This window comes from Stegostoma tigrinum, chromosome 4 (assembly GCF_030684315.1).
Source record: "Stegostoma tigrinum isolate sSteTig4 chromosome 4, sSteTig4.hap1, whole genome shotgun sequence".
In the NCBI taxonomy this organism is placed as follows: domain Eukaryota; kingdom Metazoa; phylum Chordata; class Chondrichthyes; order Orectolobiformes; family Stegostomatidae; genus Stegostoma; species Stegostoma tigrinum.
In genome coordinates this window covers 48,371,332-48,398,083 of record NC_081357.1, presented here as the reverse complement: position 1 = coordinate 48,398,083, position 26,752 = coordinate 48,371,332, and the positions used below count along the sequence as shown (strand labels likewise).

Sequence of the window (26,752 nt, the reverse complement as noted above, 5' to 3'; positions counted from 1 at the left end):
TAACATTAGCTTGAATGATAGCACTTAGAAACTTTAAGTGAAAACTATGCAATTCCAGAGCATATTTAAGATGGACCTAGACTTCTGGAAGCCAACGTTGCTGAGGAAAATGGCAAGTGTGTAGAAGCACGTATGAATTGTGGCAGAGTCTCAATGGGCTGAATGGTCTGCCTCACTTATTTTCTACATTTCTATAATGTTTATCAGTCACCATTTCTGAGAAGGTTCTCAACCAGAAACGTCAGCTTTCATGCTCCTCTGCTGCTTGGCCTGCTGTGTTCATCCAAATCTACACCTTGTTATCGCAGATTCTCCAGCATCTGCAGTTCCTACTATCTCTGCACCATTTCTGAGACTAGCTTTATATTCCAGACCTACTGATGGAAATTAAATTCCAGATGGGATGTGACCATAAAGCATTAGTGTGATCCCCAAGATTACTAGTTCCGTTACCTTAACATGTCACTATCAAGCCAAATAGTAGCTCTTACTGTAGTGCCCTGCCTAAAATAGTTAACTTGACCATTTTCAGAGGCAGTTAAGAGGAAACATTGCTTTAGGCAGGTGTGCTATTTTTGCCTCCCTTTAGTGGACAACTAAGAGATGAAAAGGAAGTTCCCATTCTTACCCCCCCCCCCCCCCCCCCACCTCACTTCTTGAACTTAAGTCACTGGGGAGAGTGGAAAGTGGATTGTTGAGGTAGTCTCAACTTTGAAAACTGTTTATGATTATTGCAGGATTTCTTCTGAGTATTTTTATTGTGCAACCTCTTGAATTTGTTTCTGCACTGAGACTTTGCACTTTGTTTATTGTATTTGTATTTAAAAAGATGCCATAAACACAACCTCAAAGCCCAAGACTTACCCCAGTGGGAAGGACTAGCATTATGAAAATGTGGTGTTTTCTTTTTTCTAAAAAAATTCAAAAGGTGCCTCAATTTTAAGGCAGAGATGTGGACATTATTGTGAGTGACATATAAGTCTTTGAAATTCATGTTTTGAGGGGGGTAGATATATTCTTGACTGACAGGGGAATCCCGTGGTGCTGGAGTCAGGAAGTAGAGTCGAAGGCCCAATCAAATCAGCCATAAAAATCATTGAATGGCTGAACAAACTCCAAGGGTTGAATAGCCTATTGTTTCTAATTTGCATGTTTGTACTTCGGAATGAGCATCTGACATCTTTTCCACACTTTCTTCCCTAACACCTGGTTTGTTGTTGCATTTTAACCTGGAAAATGGAGATTATCGTAGTTTTTTGTTGCATTCAAAGCTGCTGTTTCTATTTGCTTTACAAAACTATTTGACTTGTAGCAGCATTGTAAAGCATTTACTTTTCTGACTAATTTTGAAAACCTTCAAATGAAAGCAAAGCATACTCTGGTTTTGAACAATTCTTCTGTTTTACTTTGACAGTCCTGGTACTTGTGCAGCTCACTTTTTAAAGCCATTTGATATGTCCTGCTAATCTCCCCTATAACTCATGTTTTGAGCAGTCTAATGGATACTGTGTGGGAGGGAGAGAAGGAAGGACATGTTTAACTTGTCATTTTGGGAGGTGATTAACCTGCTGGTTAAAAGGTTTGCCTTTTACTTCATATGAAAAGAATATTTCTTCCAGAATTATCTTGTAAGCTTCTTGATGCCAAATGTGTTGCTGCAGTCATTTTGTTTAGAAATGACAGGTTAACTTTTTTCAGAGACTGTAGATTTCTGAAATATTTGGAATAAAGTTTCTAAGCAATGTGAATGCATGTGTACACACTATCTCAGCTCTAAGGACTTTGTTTAAATTTATTCACAAGATGGGTGCATCATTGGTCAGGCCAGAATTTACTGCCCATTCATAATTGCCCAGAGGCTCTGTAGTTGCATATATGCCACATTGGGGTCAGGGTAACAGTTTTGTTCCCTAAAGGACATTAGTGAACGAGATGGGTTTTTAACCCAACAATTCATTTTGTTTCAGGACCCACTGATTCCAGATATTTGTTGAATCCTAATTCCTCCATCTGCCATGGCAGAATTGAGACCAGGCCCCCAAAATTGTGTTTCTAGATTAACAGTGCCATTTATACTACACCTTGCTGATTTGTAACTATTGTGACAAACTTAGTGGTGAAATTACTTTGAAGGCCCTTTAATGTTCTTTTGCGATTGGACTTTCAGATATAAATGGAGAATCTAATGAAGATTACAGCTTTTACTTAAAAACACCAAGTCTGTCATCGGTTCAGTTATTGCTGTTACAAATGTTGCTATCCACTAGAAATGAAAATACTTCTGTTTAGGAAATTTTTAGGGTAGTAATAGGGCTCCTATTAAAGAAAAAAAAATTGAATGTTGGATATTCATTTCATAATTAGAATATTGGATCAAGTGTGAAGCTTAAAACAAAATTCAATTCTTACATGTCAATGAATAAAGAAAAACTAAGACGTGCACACCATAATAAAGCTGACTTAGAAAATTTAAAGCAGAACAATTGGAGGCTGTGGGATTCGGAGTAGCAAATTATGAATGGCAGTGAGTGACTTGTCTCAACAATGGTGAGTTGATTGGGAAGGTAATGCTGTGGTGGTTGAAACTGCTTAAGGAAAGACATTGGTTTTAGTTTTTCAAGTTTCCATTAGATTGGAAAATAGCAGGTCTAATTCTTCCGATCAAAAGTTGGAGGCAGAGCAGGAAACTATAGGCCGATTACCTTAACACCAATCATAGATCCTTCTAATGTTCTCGTTAAAATTTACAGTATCTACTTGGGGAAAGCCCTTGAGGTAATCAGGCAGAATGAGCATGGTTTTATGAAAGGGAAATCGTGTTTTTAATTTTGAGTTCTTTGTGACAGTAACATTTTGTAGATCAAGGGGAATTGGTGGTTGTACTGTCCTTAGTTTTTCCACAATGCATTTAATAAGACATTACATCAAAGGCTGTTGCAGAAATGAAATGCTTGTGGAGTAAGGGGTAAATTATTAGCATGGATAGAAGATTTGGCAAGCTAACGAGCCAGTAGGAATGACTGGGTGCTTTTCTGGTTGGCAAGATGTAGGGAGTCCTAGGTATCCATGTTGAAGTCTCTCCACTTTGAACATTTAAATGACTTGGAGGAAGAGACTGAAGGTCTAGTTGCTGAATTTACTCATGACAGCTAGGAAAGGAAGTTGTGAAAATGATAGTGTTTTAAAGGATATAGATAGGCTAAGTGGATGGGAAAATGGAATATAATGTGAGAAAAGATGACATTGTTCCTATTGGCAGGAAGAGCAAATAAAAGTATATTATCTAAATGGCAAGAGATTGCAGGCCTCTTGATGCAGTGGAATCTTCGTGTTCTTTTTGAATTGCAAATGGCTAGTTTGCAGGTATAGCAAGAACTTAGGAAAGCTAAAAGCATAATTATTCATTACAAGGGAAATTCGTGTTGTCTGTGGAACTCTTGAGGTGGTGACAGAAGCTCTGCCTTCACATATATTTTGAAAGTGGTGGGTGGATAAATTGAGTTGGTAATTGAGAGTGAATGGTTATCCAGGATAGATGGGCATAGAGTTGAGATTACAATCACACCAGAGATTTAATTGCATTATATGGAAGAGCAAGCTTGAGGGCTAATGGCTTCCTCTGTCTGATTTGTAGGTTGGTATGAAGTTTCTGGTGGAGATTGAAGGATAAGTAGAAACGGCAAGTATCAGGCTCAACTTTCAGAAGAGGTGGATCACCAAAGACCATTAAAAGAAGAACCTAGTGTTCACTTAGCATTGTCAGAATCACTTGAATAAACTGATCAAGTCATGCACTGGAGGATATAGTTCAAGATACTATTTTAAATTTATTTTATCAAGACCACTATTGCAGGGTGAAGTGTCAGTGAGTCCCTCTAGTGCCTTCCTTCCTTCCCCAGTCTTGATTCGAGCTTGCTCCTGTTCTTTTCCTGATTCTTGTTCCCCCCCCCCCCCCCCCCCCCCACCACTGCTTGCTTTTGCTTACTACTTTATTCTCTCGCTCTAAATTTCCCCTATGGGAGAATGCGTTGAATGAATTAATTCTCATGGTTATATTGTACAGAAACTGGCCTTTTGTGCTAACTTGTCTATGGCAATGTTTATGCTCTCCTCCTGTCTTTTCACCTAAATCTATTATTGTTAACCATCTATTTCTTTCTCACTTATTGGTAGTAGCTGCCCAATTTTCTGTTTAACACCTACTTCTGTGTCTCTACTACCATTAGCAATCCTTTTGTTTTTCCTCTGGTCACCTATATCTATTAAACTTGCTGCTCTTTCTCCTTTCACATTTTGGAAACCTATTTTGTTTACATTTACTTCAAGAGATTCACTCTCTCTGTGGATTTTGTAAAACTTCTATTTAACTTAACAGCATTAATTTCATTTTACTGAGAGGAGTTTGGGGAAGTCACTCATTTCGATTTAAAATGTTTTGTTTGTTCTGATCAGGGCACCAAGAGAACCAAGCTGCAGATCTTAGTTTTATTTTAAATTGGAAGAGGTGATTCACTTAAATCCATTGAAACAAATGGCTAAAGGAAAGGATAAACAAAAGCAAGAGGACAAAAGATGAAAATTGGGAACACAAAGGGAGCAAGATATAGTCAAGAATAGGGAAGAACAAACTGGAGGGACTGACTGGAGATAATGGGAACTGCAGATGCTGGAGAATCCAAGATAAAAAAGTGCGAGGCTGGATGAACACAGCAGGCCAAGCAGCATCTCTTAGGAGCTCCAAAGCTGATATTTTGGGCCTATACCCCCCCCCCCTCCAGAAATGGGGGAGGAAAAGAGGGTTCTATCCCCTCCTACCTCTCCACCTACACTCACCTCTACAGGCTCCATCCCTGCCCCTTAACTTGTCTGTCTCCTTTCCACCTGTCTTCTCTATCCACCTTCGATCCACCTCCCCCCTCTCCCTATTTATTTCAGAACCCTCTTCCCCTCCTCCATTTCTGAAGCTATCCTGCTCCTAAGAAGCTGCTTGTCCTGCTGTGTTCATCTAGCTACACACCTCGTTATCTCAGATTCTCCAGCATCTGCAGTTCCTATTATCCTTTGTAATCATCCTCATTGCTCTGTGTAAATGCCTGGAACCATCACCTTGCAGTTATGGAGATTCTGTTCTCCTCCATTACTTAATTCTGTGTGATTATCTCTGATTAGATTTAATTCGATGTATAGCGATTGAGGAATCCTGTTGACATCTCTGTATTGAAATCCACACCATTGGCACTCCATCCAATGATACTTAAGTTGGAATATTCTCTCCATTTTTCATTATTCATCATGCTGCTTATTGTATGGATCTCAAAATGACCCCCTCAATGACCTACAGCAATGTAACAGCCATTTCCTTCCATCAGACTTCTCTATATACCACCTCATACGTTTTGCTGAGATCGTCCCCCTTACTTCTGTATCACTGTCACAGAATTGCCCATTTTTATGAAGGTCATACTGGCTTAAGCTTCAGTACCAAGACTTTGCAACAGCCTTTTGGGGCATTAGGCTGGCTTGGCGGCAACTTGTTGCTTTTACGTTCCTGGCCAGGAACACTGATTTCTGTAGTCTCCTGTTTTACCTTAACCATGGGCACTGATGTTTGGCAAACTATATTCAAAGTTAGTGATAATGGGAACTGCAGATGCTGGAGAATCCAGGATAATAGTGTGGAGCTGGATGAACACAGCAGGCCCAGCAGCATCTCAGGAGCACAAAAGCTGACGTTTCGGGCCTAAGTTAGGTTACCTTTGGAGATGGTAACAGCCTCTTGCAAATGCTCTTCCCTTCTGAACCACATACAAATCTGCTGCATTAAGCTCACTTGAAATTTTCCAATGTTACAGTGGGTGGGTAACTTTTTTAAAAACCACGATACACACTCCAATATCCTCACTGGGTAACTGATCCTTTATTCCTTGATCAAGTTTGTACTTTCCGAATGATAGCTGTTAGTGCAGCCATGTGTGGAAATCAGTCTACTGAATGCAAAAAAACAGCATTTCCGTGAAGACCAGATTTTAAAAATATTTTCCAGCCAACAAGAAACATTAACCCTCCATTGGCTTGCTGCCAGGTAATAGAACCCAAGTGTGTTCAGTGACTGCATCTTGTCAACAAGTCCATGTTCAATTGCAGCAAGATCTGGACAACATCTAAGCTTGGGCTGATAAGTAGCAATTATCATTATTGCCACAAATGTCAGATTAAGACCATCATGGATAAAAGACAACCTAACCACTGCCCGTTTGTATTCGGCAGTGTTACCATCACTGAGTCCCAGGCTATCAACATCCTTGGTTCCATTGAGCAGAAACTCATCTGGACTCACAGTGCCAATGCTGGCTACAAGAGCAAGTCAGAAGCTAGAGGTATTCAGTTAGTGACTCCCCAGAGCCTGTCCTCCATCTACAAGACACAAGTCAGGAGTGTGATTTGGAATACTCCCCACTTGCCTGGACAAGTGTAGCCCCAACAGCATTGTAAGCTTGATACCATCCAGGACAAAACTGTCTGTTTGATTAACACCACATAGACAAGCATCCCCACTCATACTCAGTAGCAACAGTATGTAGTATCTTCAAGACGCACTGCAGAAATTCACCAAAGATCCTCAGACAGCACCTTCCAAATTCACGGCCACTTCCATCTAGAAGGACATGGGCAAGAGATAAATGGGAACACCACCACCTTCAAATACCCCTCCAAGCTGCTCACCATCTTTGAAATATTATCACTGTTCCTCCACTGTTGCTGGGTCTAAATCCTGGAATTCCCTCCTTTTAATGAAATGGAGGGTCAAGTCTCAGCAGGTGGACTGTACGAAGGCAGCTCACTACCCTCAAGGTCAACTGGGGATGGGCAATAAAATGCTGGCCGGCCGGTGCCCAATGAGCTTAAACTAAATCATTTGACCTGTATAAACAAGAATATTCAAATGGCCACGAGGATGCTCTTACAGTTTGCAAGGCTCTCGATCACCTGTGTCAGCAGAACTATGCTGAGTTACGTGGCTGCCTCAAGTTGGTGACTTTTGTGCTAAAACAAAGGATTAGACTGATGTGCATCCTGGATAAGCAGTAATATAACCAGCTGGGTTCCTATGCCATCTTAGTATCCACGTGATAATATGGTGGATCTCTCTGCAAGCTAATTCATAAGACAATGAAACAGTATATGCTGTTTTTGAGGTGTCTGCTTTGAGGTTTTGCTTTCTTTTTTTCTTGGTTGCATATTTGGTTGTAAAATTTGCATTTTAATAGGCAAGCACTTATAACTATCACGTGGCTTCACATCTGTTGCAAGAAATTCGATCCATTTTTCCTCCAGTTTGATTTGAAATGATGCAGGTTCAAAACAGGATGAATGAAAACTCCTACAAATAGTGTAGAAGTAGACAGTGATGGAAATAGTTCTAGGCTTCAGGATAATATTAAAAGGTGAAATGGTCAGAAGTATGGTGGAGAGGGTTCAGTCTGGGGAGCTGCACAAAGGGAGGACTATCAGAAAATCTTTCCTGTATCTTAATGGTAGATACTTTGAATTAAACTGGTGTAGGTGTTTTATAGTGCACCTTTTTGGAGCAGTTGGGACTAAAACCCCAGGTCTTGCAGGCTGGAGGTGGCAACACAACCACTGTGCGACAAGGTATTCACTATTAGTGTGATCCTGAATGATGCTGATGAATAAAATGACCCATGTGTCAGCTTACAAATGACAGGGTAGGTTGATAAAGTGCTGAGTAAGTTGCATTGTTATTTGAGTTTATAAGTTAAGTGGAATATAAAACCAGAGATTATGCTAAACTTTATAAGTGACTATTAGATTTGTTTTGGGTATTGTGAAGAATTCTGAGCATTAGAAAAGGGAGGGATCAAGGATTTTAACACCACTGAGGATGTTTAGCTCAAGCTTTTGCAGTTATAAAAGGAGATTTGAAAAATAAGGACTGTCTTGCTTGGGACAGGTATATTTAGGCAATGATTAGTACAGGCTTTCATAGAACATAGAACATTACAGCACAGTACAGGCCCTTCGACCCTCGATGTTGTGCCGACCTGTCATACCGATCAAGCCCATCTAACCTACACTATTCCATGTACGTCCATAAGCTCATCCAATGACAACTTAAATGTACCTGAAGTTGGCGAATCTACAACCATTACAGGCAAAGCATTCCATTCCCTTACTACTCTGAGTAAAGCAACTACCTCTGACATCTGTCCTATATCTTCCACCCCTCAATTTAAAGCTATGCCCCCTCGTGCTCACCGTCACCATCCTAGGTAAAAGGCTCTCCCTATCCACCCTATCTAACCCTCTGATTATTTTATATGTCTCAATTAAATCACCTCTCAACCTTCTTCTCTCTAATGAAAACAGCCTCAAATCCCTCAGCCTTTCCTTGTAAGACCTTCCCTCCATACCAGGCAACATCCTAGTAAATCTCCTCTGCACCCTTTCCAAAGCTTCCACATCCTTCCTATAATGCGGTGACCAGAACTGTACGCAATACTCCAAGTGCGGCCGCACCAGAGTTTTGTACAGCTACAGCATAACCTCTTGGTTCCGGAACTCGATCCCTCTATTAATAAAAGCTAAAACACTGTATGCCTTCTTAACAGCCCTGTCAACCTGGGTGGCAACATTCAATGATCTGTGTACATGGACACCGAGATCTCTCTGCTCATCTACACTACCAACAATCTTACCACTAGACCAGTACTTTGCCTTCCGGTTACTCCTACCAAAGTGCATCACCTCACAATTGTCTGCATTAAACTCCATTTGCCACCTCTCAGCCCAGTTCAAGATGATAACAAACCATTTCTGCTGGCAAGTGGCGTCGCTGGTCTTGCTAAATTTACAGATCACTAGGGAAAGGAGCATGAGTGTTATACTGAGTTGTCTGGATCTGGAAAACTGTCCTGAAGCTGATTCCATAAAGAAACTTAAAATGAGCAGGCACTGTTTGAGGGGGCCATGAATGATATAGGATAAATCACCAATTGTTCAAAGAACCAGAACATAGGAGGTTGTTTGTTCCACCATCTTTGTGCTGTACATTTTGTGGTTTTCTGGCATAAAAGATGCAGTTGACCCACTGTCACTTTTGTGAAGAATTCTAGATTCCTACAAACCTTTTTGGGTGAAGGAATTGTTCCTAGTTTCACTTTTTTGTTTTTTTTTTTGAAAAAGCTAGCTTTTAAAATTTGCTGTATCCTAGTGAATCATGTTGCAGTTGTGAAACCTCTTAGCAAAATCACCACTTATCTCTAACCTGAAGGAAGCACATGTTAACTTTGTGCAACTTGACATTGTAATATAATCCATCAAGACATGGTATCTTCCCTTGGGCAATACAATTTTTCCTGAGACTGGGTGCTCAAAACTGAATGCGTTGTCCAGATGGTGCCTGACCAAAAGCCGTATGTGACTGAAACACCACTTCCTCACTTTGTTTGAATTCGACCCCTTGACGTAGACACCAAAAATCCCTTTTGAACAACATGTGTAGCTGTTGCATGTCTGTCCAAATAATACTGGATTGGTGATAGATGTAGGTAAGTATGTTTATAATGCCCTGAATCAGAAAAAGAGCTGAAATGTGGATTGTTGAGGTGGCTACCCTACTTGCTTTCCTCAGAATTGTGTGGACTGTTTGTGAAATTCAAAATGGCAAACAGTTGCCTTTTGTATATTTGGTTTTGCATGAGAGGAAATTGGTTTGCTTTTTAAACTAGCCTTGCAGATCTGGGGAAGGAAAATAATTTTAACAAAAACCATGTCGGTGTTGAAAGTAACTTTTGGGTGGACAAACATGGTACCGTTACCAAATAATGCATAGTAGGATTCAGAGGAAATTAATTTGCATTCCGTTCATGTGTATGAATGTGAAACAAACAAAGCATGTTGTTACATTTGTTTTCTTTTTCTGGACCTCTTGTAGAGCTGTTGAAATACCTTTTGTTGATGGAAAAAGTTAAACCTACATCCAAAAAGAGCCAGGAAATGAAAATGTCTTGGTGGATTGAAGGTTAAAATAATGACAAGAACCTGAACATTTCTGAATTGAGTAAATTGTAGTGTTAAGTGCAATAAATTTGGAAATCTGGACTACTGGATAAATGACAATATTTGATTTGGAAGAATGATGTTCTGTGCCAAGCAAGTCAAACATGATTGAGTGGAGCTTAAGTGTTGATGAAACCTTGGTGATGAGTTATTTTGCGACGATCTCGTCGATGTGGAACAGTATTGGATATACATCAACACAGTACATAGTAACTTGATGACTGCTCCCGAAGTGTATGCCAAGCATATTTACAGCCAAGAAACTGAGGTTATTATAGTAAAAGCTTAAGTTTTTAGGACCATGTATAGAAATATATAAAACTAATTCCAGCCTAGGGCAACTGTCTGTGCAGAGTTTGCATGTTCTTCCCATATTTGCGGGGTTTCCTCCAAGTGTTCCAGTTTCCTCCCAGAATCCAGAGATACACAGGCTAGGTGGATTGGCTGTGCTAAATTGCCTATTAGTGTTCACGGGTATGTGGGTTATGGGGGATGAGTCTAGATGGGATGCTCCAAGGGTTGGTGTGGATTTGTTGGGCCGAAGGATCTGTTTCCACACTGCAGGGATTCTGATGACCTGATCAGTATGGATTTGTCATGACTTCGGGGCATCTCAGCACCGTTCAGAGTTAATTTGCTACTTCTTTTTAAGAATTGTCCTCCATATTGGAAATGTGATAGTTTTTCTCGTACGCAAATCGGTTATCCAAATCCTTTTAATGTTTTATTATCTGAGGGGCAAATACAGGTTGGGGCATCGCAGTAAACTCCCCAGCTCTGAAATAGTAATGAGATCTTTTAATTCGGTGGGCAGAAGGAGCTTTTTTTGAAGAACACCTTATCTAAAGGACAAGGTGATTGACCCTACAATGCATGCTCATTGTGCTGATGTGTCATTTTGGATTGTTTGATTCCTGGAATAAGGCTGGAACCATCGCCTGCTTGACTTGGATGCCAAGTACAATGACTAAGCTACAGTAATATAAATTTAGGGTGAAGTGGAACAGGACAACTTTCCTATTCTGGCCTCAGAAAAATGGCTCCAAAGATAAATGTTAATGACATGGATCTTTGTTTTCTTGCTGGATTTTGCCATGTAAGATGACCGTGTTTGTCTCCAACAATGAGAGTGCTTTGAAAGCATGTCCAGTTCTAATTTCCTCTATCTTGGGTGTCTGGGGCTATATGTGGTCTGTGTATTGTTCTATTTTCCTATGAAGATATTATAAATGTAAGAACTGTGCTAAATGGTAATAACTTAGAATATTGCTAAGTTTAGCCCAGTGACCTCGCTTATGCTGTCTATTGTGAATTCAAGGGAACATAATGTGGCTTGTACTGTCTTCATGTGAATTTCTTGCAAACTGGTAACAGGCAGTAAATGCCTCATGGCAGGGTCACATAACTACAGCATGTCAGGATAGACATTTGCATGTGATTGCATTTCATTGCAAATGCCCCTCGCCAATGTAGAAATGTGTTTCATGCACAATCATTTGTAATTGAGTTATTGAAGTTGCACACTGTACAAAGATTCTCAGTTTAAAAAATTTTTTCTCTTGTAACAGTACAGGTAAGGATGTTGACTTCCTGACCCACTAAGATCTTCGATTAGAATTATATTCTGTTTGAAAATCTCCAATAATGCTTCAACACTTTGTGGCTTTGGGCACATCTTCCTTTTCAAGTTTGTCTTGCTCTATTAGTCAATGTAGCCTCTGAAACCCTTTTAAACCCCTCCTTGGCTGTCTAGAGGTTCTTGTCTGACGTTTTGATTTGCTTCTCCTGAGATGAGCCGTTTGTAGCTTTTGTGGCTAATGTCTCGAAGCCCAAGTCGACTTTCTCTAGTCATAGCACTGGGCTGTCAGACAAACTTGTCTTGGAGTGAGCATTGTTCTGTCATTGGAATTTGTCGTCTTTTTGAGCATTTCATATTTGGGCCACCAATTGGAGTCAAAAGTGTAGAGCTGGATGAACACAGCAGGTCAAGCAGTATCTGAGGAGCAGGAAAGCTGACGTTTCAGGCCTAGACCCCCTCCTTCAGAAATGGGGGAAGAGGATTCTGAAATAAATAGCAGGGGGTGGGGGGAAAGGATGTGGATAGAAGATGGATAAAGGAGAAGATAGGTGGAGAGGAGATGGACAAGCCCCGGATAAGGCATTCCACTCCCTTATATCTCAGATGTTCTTGGCTTTTCAAGGACCGCAACTCCTCCGGCAGTGGTCGAGAACACCCTGGACCGTCTCCTGCATTTCCCACAACTCATCCCTCACACCCTGTCCCAGCAATAACAACCAAAAAAGAACCACCCCCCTCGTTCTCTCTCACCACCCCACCAATTTCCAGATCAATGCAGCATCCTCTGATACTTCTGCCATCTGCAGCCCAACCCCACCCCCAAGACACTTTTTTTTTCCCTCCCTACCCTTTGTCTGCTTTCTGGAGGGATCTCTCTCTCTATGACTCCCTTGGCTGCTTCACACGCCCCTCCAGCCCTACCACACGCGGCACTTTTCCCTGCAACTGCAGGAAGTGCTACACTTGCCCCCACACCACCTCCCTCACCCCCATCCCAGGCCCAAAGGAGACTTTCCACATCAAGCAGATGTTCATCTGCTAATGTGGTATACTGCTTCTGCTGTACCCGTTGTGGCCTTCTCTACATTGGGGAAACCAAGCGGAGACGAGGGGACCGCTTTGCAGAACACTTACACTCCTCTGATCACAATAAGCAACTGCACCTTGTAGTTGCCAACCATTTTAGCCCTCCTCCCTCCTCCCTCCTCCCTCCTCCCTCCTCCCTCCTCCCTCCTCCCTCCTCCCTCCTCCCTCCTCCCTCCTCCCTCCTCCCTCCTCCCTCCTCCCTCCTCCCTCCTCCCTCCTCCCTCCTCCCTCCTCCCTCCTCCCTCCTCCCTCCTCCCTCCTCCCTCCTCCCTCCTCCCTCCTCCCTCCTCCCTCCTCCCTCCTCCCTCCTCCCTCCTCCCTCCTCCCTCCTCCCTCCTCCCTCCTCCCTCCTCCCTCCTCCCTCCTCCCGCTGTGCCACAACAATGCTACCCAAAGGTTGCAGGAGCAGCAACCCATATATTCCACCTGATGGTAGCAATGTGGGTTTCACAAGCTTCAAAATCTCCCCTCCCCCACTGCATCCCAGAAGCAGCCCAGCTTGTCCCTGCCCGCTCTCCCCCCCCCCCCCCCCCCCCCCCCACATCTCTGATGAAGGGTCTAGGCCTGAAACATCAGCTTTTCTGAACCTGAGATGCTGCTTGGTCTGCTGTGTTCACCCAGCTCCACAACTTGTTATCGCAGATTCTCCAGCATCTGCAGTTCCCACTATCTCTGATAGTAATCGGAGTTACTTCCCTCAACACTGAGCTTTACAGACCTGAGTAAAATAATAGGTCCTATCTTGCAGCCATACTCAGTGAGGCAGTACTATAGTGGTCATGTAACTGAACCCTAGATCAGTCCCCAAGGATGCATCAAGTTTAGGTGGGTGTATTGATTTTCAGCCTCATTCGTTACCCTCAGTCTTTCTCTAGTGATAATTATTAATTTCCTTCCCTAACCACCCCCTCCCTTTAATGTTTGTTCTTTTTTTGTAATTTGAAGATTTGACTACTGTCTTCTAATGTGAACGGGTGCAAAATATTTGTTCAACTCGTCATTTTCTGGTTCCCATTGTTATTTCCTCCACTTTGTTCCCCAAGAGACCTATGTTCACTTTGCTTTCTATCTTTAAAATGTATTTTAAATTGTTGCAATTTTATCCTTATTTTCCCCCCCTCTTTTCATGGTTGTCTTTTGGTTTATTAAAACTTTTCTAATCCTTTGCCTTCCCACTAATCCTTTTTGCATGGTATGTTTTTTCCCTCTATATTTGATACGGCCCTTAACTTACCTGGTTAACTGTGGTTACCTCATCCCCTTCCTAGAATCCGCTTTCCTCTCAACTTGTCTTTACTATGAACTATTGTCTCTTAAACATCTGCTGTTGATCCTCAGATGTCCTTGCTGCTGAACTCCTTCTCCAGTCCACTCCAGCTATCTCCCTTTTTTTAAATAAAAAAGCAAGGTAGTTTATTGCTGAATTTGTATGTAGTGTTAATTTATGACAGAGCTGCAGTACCGTGTTCTGGTTGCTATGCAATGGGAAGGCTGTGATTGCACTGGAGAAGGTGGGGAGTGGACTTATCAGGACATTGCATGAGATGGAGCGCTTCAGCTATAAAAGATTAGAAAGGCTGAGACCACTTTTCCTTTTACCGCTTTCCATGGAAACCTGAGGGAGACTATGATTGAAGTATGCTAAGTTTTTTTAAAAGTTTAATTCAGGGGCATTGACCCTTCTACTGAAGGAAAAAGTTTCTCCTCATCTAGTCAGTGATCAGAAGGTGTAGCTTTAAAGAAAGGGGCAGGGATTTGAGGGGAAAACAAGTTACCCAGAGGATGGTGGATACTTGGAACTCCCAATCTGAAGGAGTTGTAGAGATGGCAACTCTTGATGTTTAAGAACTAATTTAGATGAGCACTTGAAACATTAAAAGCTATGGTCAAGTGCTATAAAATGGGATTGGAATAAATGGGTTTATGACTTGTGTGGATGTTATAAGCCAAATGGCATCTTCCTCATGTTGTTGAAGCTCTGAATTAATGAGAAAACAGCTTGATTAGCGCTGATCCACCACCTTCATTTGCTCCTTGTCTCCTGATGCATAGTGGGAGCAACATTGTGCACTGTAGTAACTCATGAAAGCTCCTCTCCTTAATCCATGTCCTTCTAAAGGGCCATAGCTGTAGTTCCCTTCCAAACCACACACTATCCTCACTTAATTGGCAATGAAAGAATGGTGATGTACCTCCAGTCAAAACCCTGGCACTCCCTCCCTAACAACACTGTGTGGGTGCTGTGGGAATGCAGTGATTCAAGAAAAAAGCTCACCACTGTCATCTTGAGGTAATTAGGGATGGACGATAATTTCTGCCTTAGCTGGAAGTTGTCTCATCCTATTACTAAATAAAAAGAAATGTGCAGTGCTGTGCTTTGTATTAAAATGTAATAGTCAGCAGTTGCATTATTAAAGTTTAATATTATAATGGCTTTTACATCCAGAAGGCTAGAATATTACAGGAAGGAAGTTTTTTTCCTCCAGTTGTACAGTGGCATATTAGGTTGCATGTGCAAGAGTGCTCAGCTCATTTTGAAAAGTTTTGTATATTGTCCTGCTGATTAGATGTAACAAACTAGGTTTGGGATATAGTGTAGAATTTTAAAAGATGTTTTTACAATGTCAAAAGGAATTGATGTCAGAGGGAATTTCTTTCACTGGGGTGGGATAATCACCTAAGGGGACCTAACCTCAAAATCTGAGCTTGGCTGTTTGAGATGCATTCAAGGTGGTACAAGTGTGAAAACAAAACTCCCACAAGTCTGTACGTCCTAGCTGTGTTAATGATTTAAAACTTTATGGTAGATTTTTCTGCTTGGGTATAAAAGAACATAGTGCCAAAATGTATGATGCTTGAGATTAACATAGATCAGCCAGATCTTGATGGCCTACTTCTGTCTGCTCCCACAGACCAAGTGAATGTTTTGACTGAATTACCTGGGGGAGGGGTGTGTTAGATTATGAAGATGAATAATATTGGCAGTTGATGGTGTGACTATCAATTACTTTTGATGGGTAGTGATTATCATGTAGGTAAAAGATGTAGTCCTCACGTACACAGCCAGATTCCATTATTGTCAACCAATACAAATGATCAGTTTTTGATTGAATTTCCTAGTAGATTAGGAACGTCCTGCTGACTCTCATCCCTCCCCCCCCACAAAAAAAACTCAATTGTGTCCTTTGCTCACCTTGTTTGGCCTGTGGTGGCTTCCTCAGAATGCTATTATCTATCATTTGGAAGGTGGCAAGCATGCAGCTTGCTCTCATTCTATGTATGTGACATCCTGGATTACCTACCAAATACAGGAAATGCGATTTAACCTCCTATGTTTTGGCCTTGACAGTTGTTGAAAGTGTTGTATGATACTGTTACAAGAAATTGGGTAGGCGTTCAGTGAGCACAATCAGCATGGAAAATTCTGATCAGGTCATCATTAGAATTCCTGCAGTGTGGAAACAGGCCCTTCGGCCCAACAAATCCACACGAACCCTTGGAGCATCCCATCCAGACTGATCCCCCTATAACCCACATACCCATGAACACTAATAGGCAATTTAGCATGGCCAATCCACCTAGCCTGTGTATCTCTGGACTCTGGGAGGAAACTGCGTTCAGTTCCTGCACATGTGCAGCTGAATAGTGCTGTATGTTCTTGGGAGTCCGACACTGTAAGCAATGGAGAAGCTTCTAGAGATTTTTTAAGCTGATGTCTGTCAATCAATATGAAGAGGCTCCTGATACACACGCAGCTGATTTTTGATGTATAAAACTGTTCATCAAAATTCTTTTATCCCGTAAATACCATTTTTGCCACCTCTTCGTGTTTGTGGGTTTCCTATCCACCTACAAGTTAAAATGTTAACTTCTGCCCTCTCCACCCCACACCCACCAGCCATATGAGGTGCATGCAGAAACTCTTTTTTTTTCATTCCATTCACTCATGCAACATGTGGGCCTTTGGCTAGGCCAGTGTTTGCCCATTAATAATTGCCCCAGCTGCTGCAATTATTAGGCGTAGGTACACCCATAGTGTTGACCAGGCAAGAATGTACAGGTGACAATAGATCTATGAGGGGATGTGTGGCTTGGAGGGACACCTGAAGGTGATGGTGTTCTCCTGCACTTGCTGTGTTGTGACAGTGGTAAAATAGTCTATCAATTGCTGACTTAGAAAAATTAGATCATGACATGCCTTTCATAAAGTGGCTCACAAGAGAAGAAAATTAACTTAAAATGGTCATTGACCAGCTGGAGTCAAGCTCATAAAACCATAAATAGACAAGCTGTGATCTGAAATGAAATTGACATGTCAGTTATTCTGATTTGTATTTTCCTGTTTCATTTACGTCTTTCTACCATGTTCACACTGGGATGAAAGTCATGTGCAGATTATCCAGCTTGAGGGGAAAAAGAACAAAGCCAGGTATGGGATTACACAAAGGAATGTTAAGGTGAGCAGGGGAGGATTTTCTCTTGTTTGAAACGGTCATTATCCTGCACTTGACTGGTGTGATTCTTGCTGCCATTTGTCGACAAAGCCTGAATATTATCCTGATCTGGGCGTTGGCTGCTTCAGTACTTTTCTCATGAATGGTGCTGAATATTGTGCAATTGTGAGCAAATATCCCTTCTGACCATATGATAGGAAGGTTTTTGATTTAAGCAGTTGAAGGTGGTAGTACCCAAGATACTAACCTGACCGACTCCTGGAGCTGAACTGATTTGACTTTGAACAACCACAATATCACTTTGCACAAGGTGCACCTCCAACCAGCAGCCAGTTTTTCTGCTAATTTCCATTGACTCCAGTTTTGTTATATTCCTTGGTGCCATTTTCAAATGCTGGTTTTGTCATGGACAGTCGCTCTTGCCTCATCGCTGGGGCTAGCTCCTTTATTTTTTCTGCTCACAATTGAATGACCGGAGGTAGAGGTAAAGAACTGAGTGGCCATGGCAGAAGCCAAAGTCAGCATCTGTGATGCTAAATAAATTTAGGACCAACCGGGGAGTAAATTAGAGTCCTTAACTTTCATTTTTTAAAAAAAAGGGCTTTATTCACGCTAACTTGTAACTACTTATTAACCACGTAATGGGAGATATGTAAATGCTCTTTGCATTGCATTGCCAAGTCAATTTGCTGCTATTATGACTGACCAGAAAGACCAAGTACACGAACCGTATAGCACCCGAATGAATTCTTTTGCTCTCTCTGTGTAGCCACTTGTCCCTGAGTGTTGGGTTGTTCATGGATTTTCTTTTTTAAAAATTCTGTTTGTGACTATACTAAAAGTTAATCGTTGGATCAGAGAACCAGAGAGTACAGGAGGCCCTTTGGCCCACTGAGTCAGAGCCACCAAAAATGAATTTAACGGAATGACTTTATAATTGGAGATGTGTAAGTAAAAGGTGGGAGGGAAAATTTTACCAAAATCTTTGACACTTAAGTTTAACATGTCAATATGTGTATAAAGGTTGAGGCTATGCAATGTGCCCCCAAATCCCTGATAATTAGCAAAGACTGGAAAACAGTGTATTTTTCGTTCCAAAAGAGATGGTTTGCTGCTTAAGTTTGTTTTTATCTACTGCCTTACCCCTTCAATGTAATTTTTCAGCAATTGTGGGATCTAGAACAAAAGGATAACTGCCCTTTTTGACATTCAATGGTTACCAGCATTGAATCCCCCCCCACTAGCACTGACCACGAACTGACCTGGACTCACCATATAAATACAGCAGTTAAAATTAGATCGGAAGCTAGGAATACTGTGGCAAGTAATTCAGTACATGACTCCCCAAAGCCAGTCTCTGTCTACAAGGCACAATTGAGGACTATGATGGAACACTCCTACTTATCTGGAGGGGTGCAGCTCCAACAACACTCAAACTTGACACCATCTCAGTTCAAAGCAGCCCGCTTGATTTGGCATCACATCCACTCCCTCCACCAAAGACACTCCAATAGCAGCAGTGTGTACTATCTACAAGGTTCACTGCAGAAATTCAGCAAGGATCCTCAGACAGCCCCTTCCAACCCCCCACGAGTAGCATCTAGAAGAAAAAGTGCAGCAGATACATCGGAATGGCAGTGCCTTCAAGTTCCCCTCAAAGCTGCTCACCATCCGGATGTTGAAATGCATCGCTGTACCTTCGCTGTCATTAGGTCTGCCTAAAGTAAAAGGACTGCAGCAGTTCAAGGAGGTAGCTCACCACCGACTTGTCAACGCAACTAGGGACAAGCAATTGTTGGCCAGCCAGCAATGTCCACATCCTGTGAGTGACTTTAAATAAAAGCTTAAACAAAATGATAAAGGTGCGTGACTGAGAATGGGAGTTCTTTAATCGTTGGAATTGGAGCAGCGATTTTGGTATTTTTGAGGATAGGAGTTGAACGGGGGGAGAATACAGGAATGGAGTGTGGCTGGGGTGTGAGATAGCAAGAATATGGTAAGAGAAGAGGGCAAACACAACTGGGCAAGATCTGCTGTCCTAAGCAGTAAAAATGGGAATATGAATTTAGCAGGCTGAGCAATTTGCTTCCACAAAATTCTGAGATTGTGAATCAGTGACCATACTTTGTATGTGATAATTGCTGTGATAAACACCTTGGTTCTTTTAACTAGAAAACACCATTTTCATGTCTTTTTAAAACAAAAATCAATTTGTCTTTGTGCATGCACCTGGAGCAGTGTAGCACCAGTTGGTACAGGACTGGAGTGGGTGTGTGTTTGGCTGAGATGGATGCAGTTATAAAATTACTGACTCTTTGAACTTTGAGCAGCATGATCTCATCCTGCGGCAAATGTAATGTGTAATTGGAGCCTAGAAAACCCTGCTATAATATGGCTCAAAGACTTTCATAGCACTATAATACTGACCGGATGAGGGAACCATGAACAACCTACAACTATCATCTTGCAACAGGTATTTTGCATTTAATTATGACTTTTTTTAGGTGGGGGGAAGATTTAAATCTTAAGTCCATGTAAAATGATCAGAAATGAAGTTCAACCTTTAAAGACAACACATCGTACTTTCCCTTCTCTCATGTGCTTTCAAGAAATAGTTCCATTGGAAGATGTAATGCTAAACAAAGCATTGTATGCAGAGATAATAAAATGTGAGGCTGGATGAACACAGCAGGCCAAGCAGCATCTCAGGAGCACAAAAGCTGACGTTTCGGGCCTAGACCCTTCATCAGAGAGGGGGATGGGGGGAGGGAACTGGAATAAATAGGGAGAGAGGGGGAGGCGGACCGAAGATGGAGAGTAAAGAAGATAGGTGGAGAGGGTGTAGGTGGGGAGGTAGGGAGGGGATAGGTCAGTCCAGGGAAGACGGACAGGTCAAGGAGGTGGGATGAGGTTAGTAGGTAGCTGGGGTGCGGCTTGGGGTGGGAGGAAGGGATGGGTGAGAGGAAGAACCGGTTAGGGAGGCAGAGACAGGTTGGACTGGTTTTGGGATGCAGTGGGTGGGGGGGAAGAGCTGGGCTGGTTGTGTGGTGCAGTGGGGGAGGGGATGAACTGGGCTGGTTTAGGGATGCAGTGGGGGAAGGGGAGATTTTGAAACTGGTGAAGTCCACATTGATACCATATGGCTGCAGGGTTCCCCAGGCGGAATATGAGTTGCTGTTCCTGCAACCTTCGGGTGGCATCATTGTGGCAGTGCAGGAGGCCCATGATGGACATGTCATCAAGAGAATGGGAGGGGGAGTGGAAATGGTTTGCGACTGGGAGGTGCAGTTGTTTGTTGCGAACTGAGCGGAGGTGTTCTGCAAAGCGGTCCCCAAGCCTCCGCTTGGTTTCCCCAATGTAGAGAAAGCCGCACCGGGTACAGTGGATGCAGTATACCACATTGGCAGATGTGCAGGTGAACCTCTGCTTAATGTGGAATGTCACTTAATGTGGAATGCTACACTTGTCCCCACACCTCCTCCCTCACCCCCATCCCAGGCCCCAAGATGACATTCCACATTAAGCAGAGGTTCACCTGCACATCTGCCAATGTGGTATACTGCATCCACTGTACCCGGTGCGGCTTTCTCTACATTGGGGAAACCAAGCGGAGGCTTGGGGACCGCTTTGCAGAACACCTCCGCTCAGTTCGCAACAAACAACTGCACCTCCCAGTCGCAAACCATTTCCACTCCCCCTCCCATTCTCTTGATGACATGTCCATCATGGGCCTCCTGCACTGCCACAATGATGCCACCCGAAGGTTGCAGGAACAGCAACTCATATTCCGCCTGGGAACCCTGCAGCCATATGGTATCAATGTGGACTTCACCAGTTTCAAAATCTCCCCTTCCCCCACTGCATCCCTAAACCAGCCCAGTTCATCCCCTCCCCCCACTGCACCACACAACCAGCCCAGCTCTTCCCCCCCACCCACTGCATCCAAAACCAGTCCAACCTGTCTCTGCCTCCCTAACCGGTTCTTCCTCTCACCCATCCCTTCCTCCCACCCCAAGCCGCACCCCCAGCTACCTACTAACCTCATCCCACCTCCTTGACCTGTCCGTCTTCCCTGGACTGACCTATCCCCTCCCTACCTCCCCACCTACACCCTCTCCACCTATCTTCTTTACTCTCCATCTTCGGTCCGCCTCCCCCTCTCTCCCTATTTATTCCAGTTCCCTCCCCCCCATCCCCCTCTCTGATGAAGGGTCTAGGCCCGAAACGTCAGCTTTTGTGCTCCTGAGATGCTGCTTGGCCTGCTGTGTTCATCCAGCCTCACATTTTATTATCTTGGAATCTCCAGCATCTGCAGTTCCCATTATCTCTGATTGTATGCAGACTTTAGTTTTGATACTGCTCATCATGCTCAGGTTGTCCTGCATTATACTCAGTAAGAATAACACATGCTCACCTGCAGGCAGCTGTATTGGACAGCTGCCTTTACACCAGCCTGTACAACAGAGGGCAATTTCATCAAATGCTGCAATCTTCCTACACTCACACAACTTAACTTGTACGCATATGCAAATTCCCAGAATGCAACAGGACTAAAGTCAAGCATCAAGAATATCAGTAATTTAGAAGGATGGCTTGCTTATGTTTAAAAGTCACTGAAAGGAATGAAGTTGAAGCTTTTCTGTAGCATCATAGTCCTAAAGAGCACAAGAAATAGACTTGGAGGGAGAAAAGGGATGCTTGTTTTTGTAATCACCACTAAAGGGTTATAGGGGGATGGGTCTAGGTGGGATGCTTCAAGGGCAGTGTGGACTTGTTGGGTCAAAGGGGCCTGTTTCCACACTGTAGGGAATCTAATCTAATCTAAAAACATGCATGACTTCATTTAGTGAATGTGTGGAGGACTGTGTACCAAAGAAGTCTGAGTGTTCCCCAACTGTAAACTTTTGGGTGAATCAGGAAATCCACTCCCTACTGAAGACCAAACGAGCAGCATTCTAGTCGGGGTGACCCGCACCGATACACAAAATCCAGATTTAATCTCTGCAAATCCATCAGGGAGGCAAAGAGGCAGTATCGGACAACGTTGGAGGCACAGACCTACCAAACAGACTTCTGCCATCTAGGGCAAGGCCTAAACAGTATTACAGGATACAAGAGATAGTAAGAACTGCTGATGCTGGAGAATGAGATAACAACTAGGCGTGGAGCTGGATGAACACAGCAGGCCAGGCAACATCTTAGGAGCAGGAAAGCTGACACTTTGGGTCTGGACCCCTCTTCAGAAATGGGTGAGGGGAAGGGGGCTCTAAGAGGGAGGGGGAGGTGATGGTAGAAGGTGGATTGAGGAGCAGATAGGTGGAGAGAAGACAGACAGGTCAAGGAGGCAGGATGAAGCCAGTAAAGGTGGTTGTAGGTAGAGAGTTGGCATGGGGGTTGGTTAGTGAGGGAGGGATGGGTGGATGGGAAGGAAGACCGGCAGGTCAAGAAGGTAGGGGGTGGAGATTCTTACTAATGTAAGAAAGCGGAGAATGACACATCCCTCCCTGGCACGCTCCAGTGCTTTGTGCTTGGTTTGAGCAGAATACCACTGGTTTGTGGCAACATGTATCTTGACTGTGTCCCAGACACCCCTGTTCCCTCTGACTGCTTCAGAAACCTGATCCACCTCCCTGGGAGTCAACCCAAGGAAAGTCTGGACGGTGTCCCTGGCCGAGCACTCAGATCCTGTGTGGAGCAACCGGTGGAGGTATTCACTGACATCTTTGACCTCTCCCTCCCTACAATCGGAAGTCCCACACCTGCTTCAGGAAGGCCACAAGCATCCTTGTACCCAAGAAATTGCATGCAATGTGCCTTAAACTCCTGCCCAATAGCTCTGATTTCAGCACTCATGAAGTACATTGAAAGGCTGGTTATGGCCCACGTCAACTCCAGTCTCCCAACCTGCCTCGATCCCCTACAGTTGCCTGCTTAGATAACAGGACCACAGAGGATGCCATATACCTAGTTCCTGCACTTATCCTTGAAATCTCTGGACGAGAAGGACACCAATGTCAGCCTCTTGCTCGTTGACTTCACCTTCACCTTCAACACTGTTAATCCCTCCAGACTGATCTCAAAGCTGTGTGACCTTGGTCTTGGGTCTACCTTCTGCAAATGGATCCTCTGCTTTCTGACCAATAGGCTGCAATCAGTGAGGATAGGTAACTGTACCTCCTCCACAATACCACTTAACACCAGAGCTCTCCCAAGGATGCACCCTCAGCCCCCTATGTATTCCCTTTTATGCCTACTACTGCATTCCCAAATTCCAAATGAGCACTGTCTACAATTTCGCTGATGACACCACTGTAGTGGGATGGATATCTAACAGTCAAAATACAGATGGGAGATAGAGTTTGGTGACAAGGGGTGATGCAAACAATCTGTTTCTCTCCATTAGTAAAACTAAAGAACTGGTCATTGACATCAGAAAGAAAGGAGAAGAACATGCCCCTATCTATATCAACAAAGCAGAGGATGAGGGTGGAGAGTGTCAAGTTCCTCTGATAACTGACCTGTCCTGGATTGCCCACAAATGTGACTATCAAGAAGGCACATCAATGCCTCCTCTTCCTCCAGGCAACTCAGTAATCTTGACATGTCCACAAAGTTCTTCACCAACTTTGACAGGTACACTGTTGAAAGCATACTGTCTGGGTATATAACAGCTTGGTATGGTAACTGCTCTGCTCTGCCTGGGACCATCAAAACAAACTGCAGAAGGTGTGCACAGCCCAGACCATCATGGAAGCAACCTTCCTATCCGTGGACTCTATTTAGACAGCCTACTACTGCGGAAAGGTGGCTAACATCATCAAAGACCCATCGCTTCCTGGTAATGACCACCTACAGCCTCTTCCATCAGGCAGAAGTCTGAACACATGCTGAAGCAGGTTCAGGAACAGCTTCTGTCTGGCTGTTATCTGTGTTGAATGGACTGTAGCTTCAAATAACATGACCTGGATGCCTCTAAGTCTCTCTGATCTGTACATCCTTTGCTTGCTGTGATCTGTCTGTACTGTTTGTAAACTGAGCTTTTCACTGTATTTTGGTACAATAACAAAATCAAAATCTGATAACTGACGAATTAATGATCTGTCTTCAATTAGAGAAGAGACTCTTAGATATTGCTCCAGGGGCACCACTTTGCAAACATGGGCAAGCCTAGGAGGCAGGTCTCCAGAACCATTATGATTGGTATGCAGATTGAATCTGTTAGTGGTGTCATTCTACATCGGATGCTTGGCAACTTGCCAAGTGAGCTTACCAATTCCTGCTAATACGGCAACTCCAGAACTGCAAATGTAAAAGTAAAATGATACAATCTATTCATGAAATGTGAGCATCATTGGCTGGTTGCAGACAGAGCATGTTTGTACATTTGTTTATTTCACTTCAACGAAACAGGCCTTTCTCTCAGATCCATTTCTCTGGTCAAGGTATTGACCTGAATCAGCCAAACTACTGCTTGGATATTTTCAAGCTTTGCTGTTAACTGTCTGTCATCATCCAACCTATGCATTAGTAAAGGCGCTGCCATGGGGAATTAGATGCCTTGCCAATCAATCATCACTCTCTCCACTCTTAAATAAATGATATTTATCTGTTAAATTGGTAGTTTTTACAAATTGTCTGAAGTGTAAGATGAAAAACTTCAAGTAATTTTTTTAACCACATGCAGTTTATTTCTTCTCCCTTCCTGTGTAGCTTAAATTAAAACAGACCAATTTCTCTTACAGTATTGGTTACTCTGCCCCATTTTAAATGACTGCTCTCTAGGCTTCTCTGTCAAACATCAATCTCAGCTTTGATCAATTCGATTTAATGGTTGGGAGTGTAATGTACAGTCCTACTAAAACAAAAAGACCTAACTTGCTTTACTTGAGTAGGGTGAGCAAATGTGTTTTTTGGTCAGATTTTTCATGTCCCTTCTCAATTGTTCATTTTGGGACTTGAATTTGAGGAGGAAAATCGGAGCCCTTTCCTTTCCCCCCCCCCCCTTTCCCTTCCCCCCCCCCCCCTTCCCCCCCCCTTCCCCCTTTCTCCCCCCCCTTTCTCCCCCCCCCTCTCCCCCCCCTTTCTCTCTCCCCCCCTTTCTCTCTCCCCCCCCCTTTCTCTCTCCCCCCCCTTTCTCTCTCCCCCCCCTTTCTCTCTCCCCCCCCTTTCTCTCTCCCCCCCCTTTCTCTCTCCCCCCCCTTTCTCTCTCCCCCCCCTTTCTCTCTCCCCCCCCCTTTCTCTCTCCCCCCCCCTTTCTCTCTCCCCCCCCCTTTCTCTCTCTCCCCCCCCCTTTCTCTCTCTCCCCCCCCCCTTTCTCTCTCTCCCCCCCCCCCTTTCTCTCTCTCCCCCCCCCTTCTCTCTCCCCCCCCTTCTCTCTCCCCCCCCTTCTCTCTCCCCCCCCCTTCTTTCTCTCCCCCCCCTTCTTTCTCTCCCCCCCCCTTCTTTCTCTCCCCCCCCCTTTTCTCTCCCCCCCCCCTTTTCTCTCCCCCCCCCCTTTTCTCTCCCCCCCCCTTTTCTCTCCCCCCCCCTTTTCTCTCCCCCCCCCTTTTCTCTCCCCCCCCCTTTTCTCTCCCCCCCCCCTCCCCTCATTAGTTATGTGATGTTTACTCTTTACTCCAATTGCCTACTTTTCTCCTTTATATCACTAGAGTTTTGTTTCAGTTACTATCTGAGTGCTTGATTATCTGCATTGTTTTCCTGTTTCATGACTCTTCTCACTGTATTGACATGCATTTCTCATTGCTAATGATATTGGGACTTTGATGTTGTGGCCATCTCGGAGACATGGATAGAGCAAGGACAGGAATGGTGGTTGCAGGTTCTGGGATTTAGATGTTTCAGTAAGAACAGAGAAGATGGTAAGAGGTGTGGCATTGTTGGTCAAGGACAGTATTACAGTTGCAGAAAGGATGTTTGGGAACTTGTCAACTGAGGTAGTATGGGCTGAGGTTAGAAACAGGAAAGGAGAGGTCACCCTGTTGGGAGTTTTCTATAGGTCTCTGAATAGTTCCAGAGATGTAGAGGAAAGGATAGCAAAGATGATCCTCAATAGGAGCGAGAGACAGGGTAGTTGTCATGGGGGACTTCAACTTTCCAAATATTGACTGGGAACACTATAGTTCGAGTACTATAGATGGGTCAGTTTTTGTCCAGTGTGTGCAGGAGGGCTTCCTGACACAGTTTGTAGATAGGCCAACAAGGGGCGAAGCCACATTAGATTTGGTACTGGGTAATGAGCCCGGCCAGGTGTTTAGATTTAGTTGGTGAGCACTTTGGTGATAGCGATCACAATTCTGTTATGTTTCCTTTAGTGACGGAAAGGGATAGGTGTATACCACTGGGCAAGAGTTATAGCTGGGGGAAAGGCAATTATGATGAGATTAGGCAAGATTTAGGGAGCATAGAATGGGGAAGGAAACTGCAGGGGATGGGCACATTGGAAATGTGGAGCTTATTCAAGGAAAAGCTCCTGTGTGTCTTAGATAAGTATGTACCTGTCAGGCAGGGAGGAAGCTGTAGAGTGCGGGAGCCATGGTTTACGAAGGAGGTGGAA

At 43.6% G+C, this 26,752-nt stretch overlaps 1 protein-coding gene across 5 annotated transcripts in view; it reads left to right on the top strand.

Moving 5' to 3' along the window:
- me1 (malic enzyme 1, NADP(+)-dependent, cytosolic) overlaps nucleotides 1-26,752 on the top strand; it is a 393,143-nt gene that overhangs the window by 84,735 nt on the left and 281,656 nt on the right. The window contains exon 1 of one of the 5 annotated variants that reach the window (XM_048531812.2): nucleotides 19,565-19,672. The exons of the other annotated variants lie outside the window; for them this stretch is intronic. The gene's annotated coding sequence lies outside the window, so the exon portion shown is untranslated. Of the gene's footprint in view, nucleotides 1-19,564; nucleotides 19,673-26,752 lie in introns of those variants that run through there. 5 annotated transcript variants of the gene reach the window in all.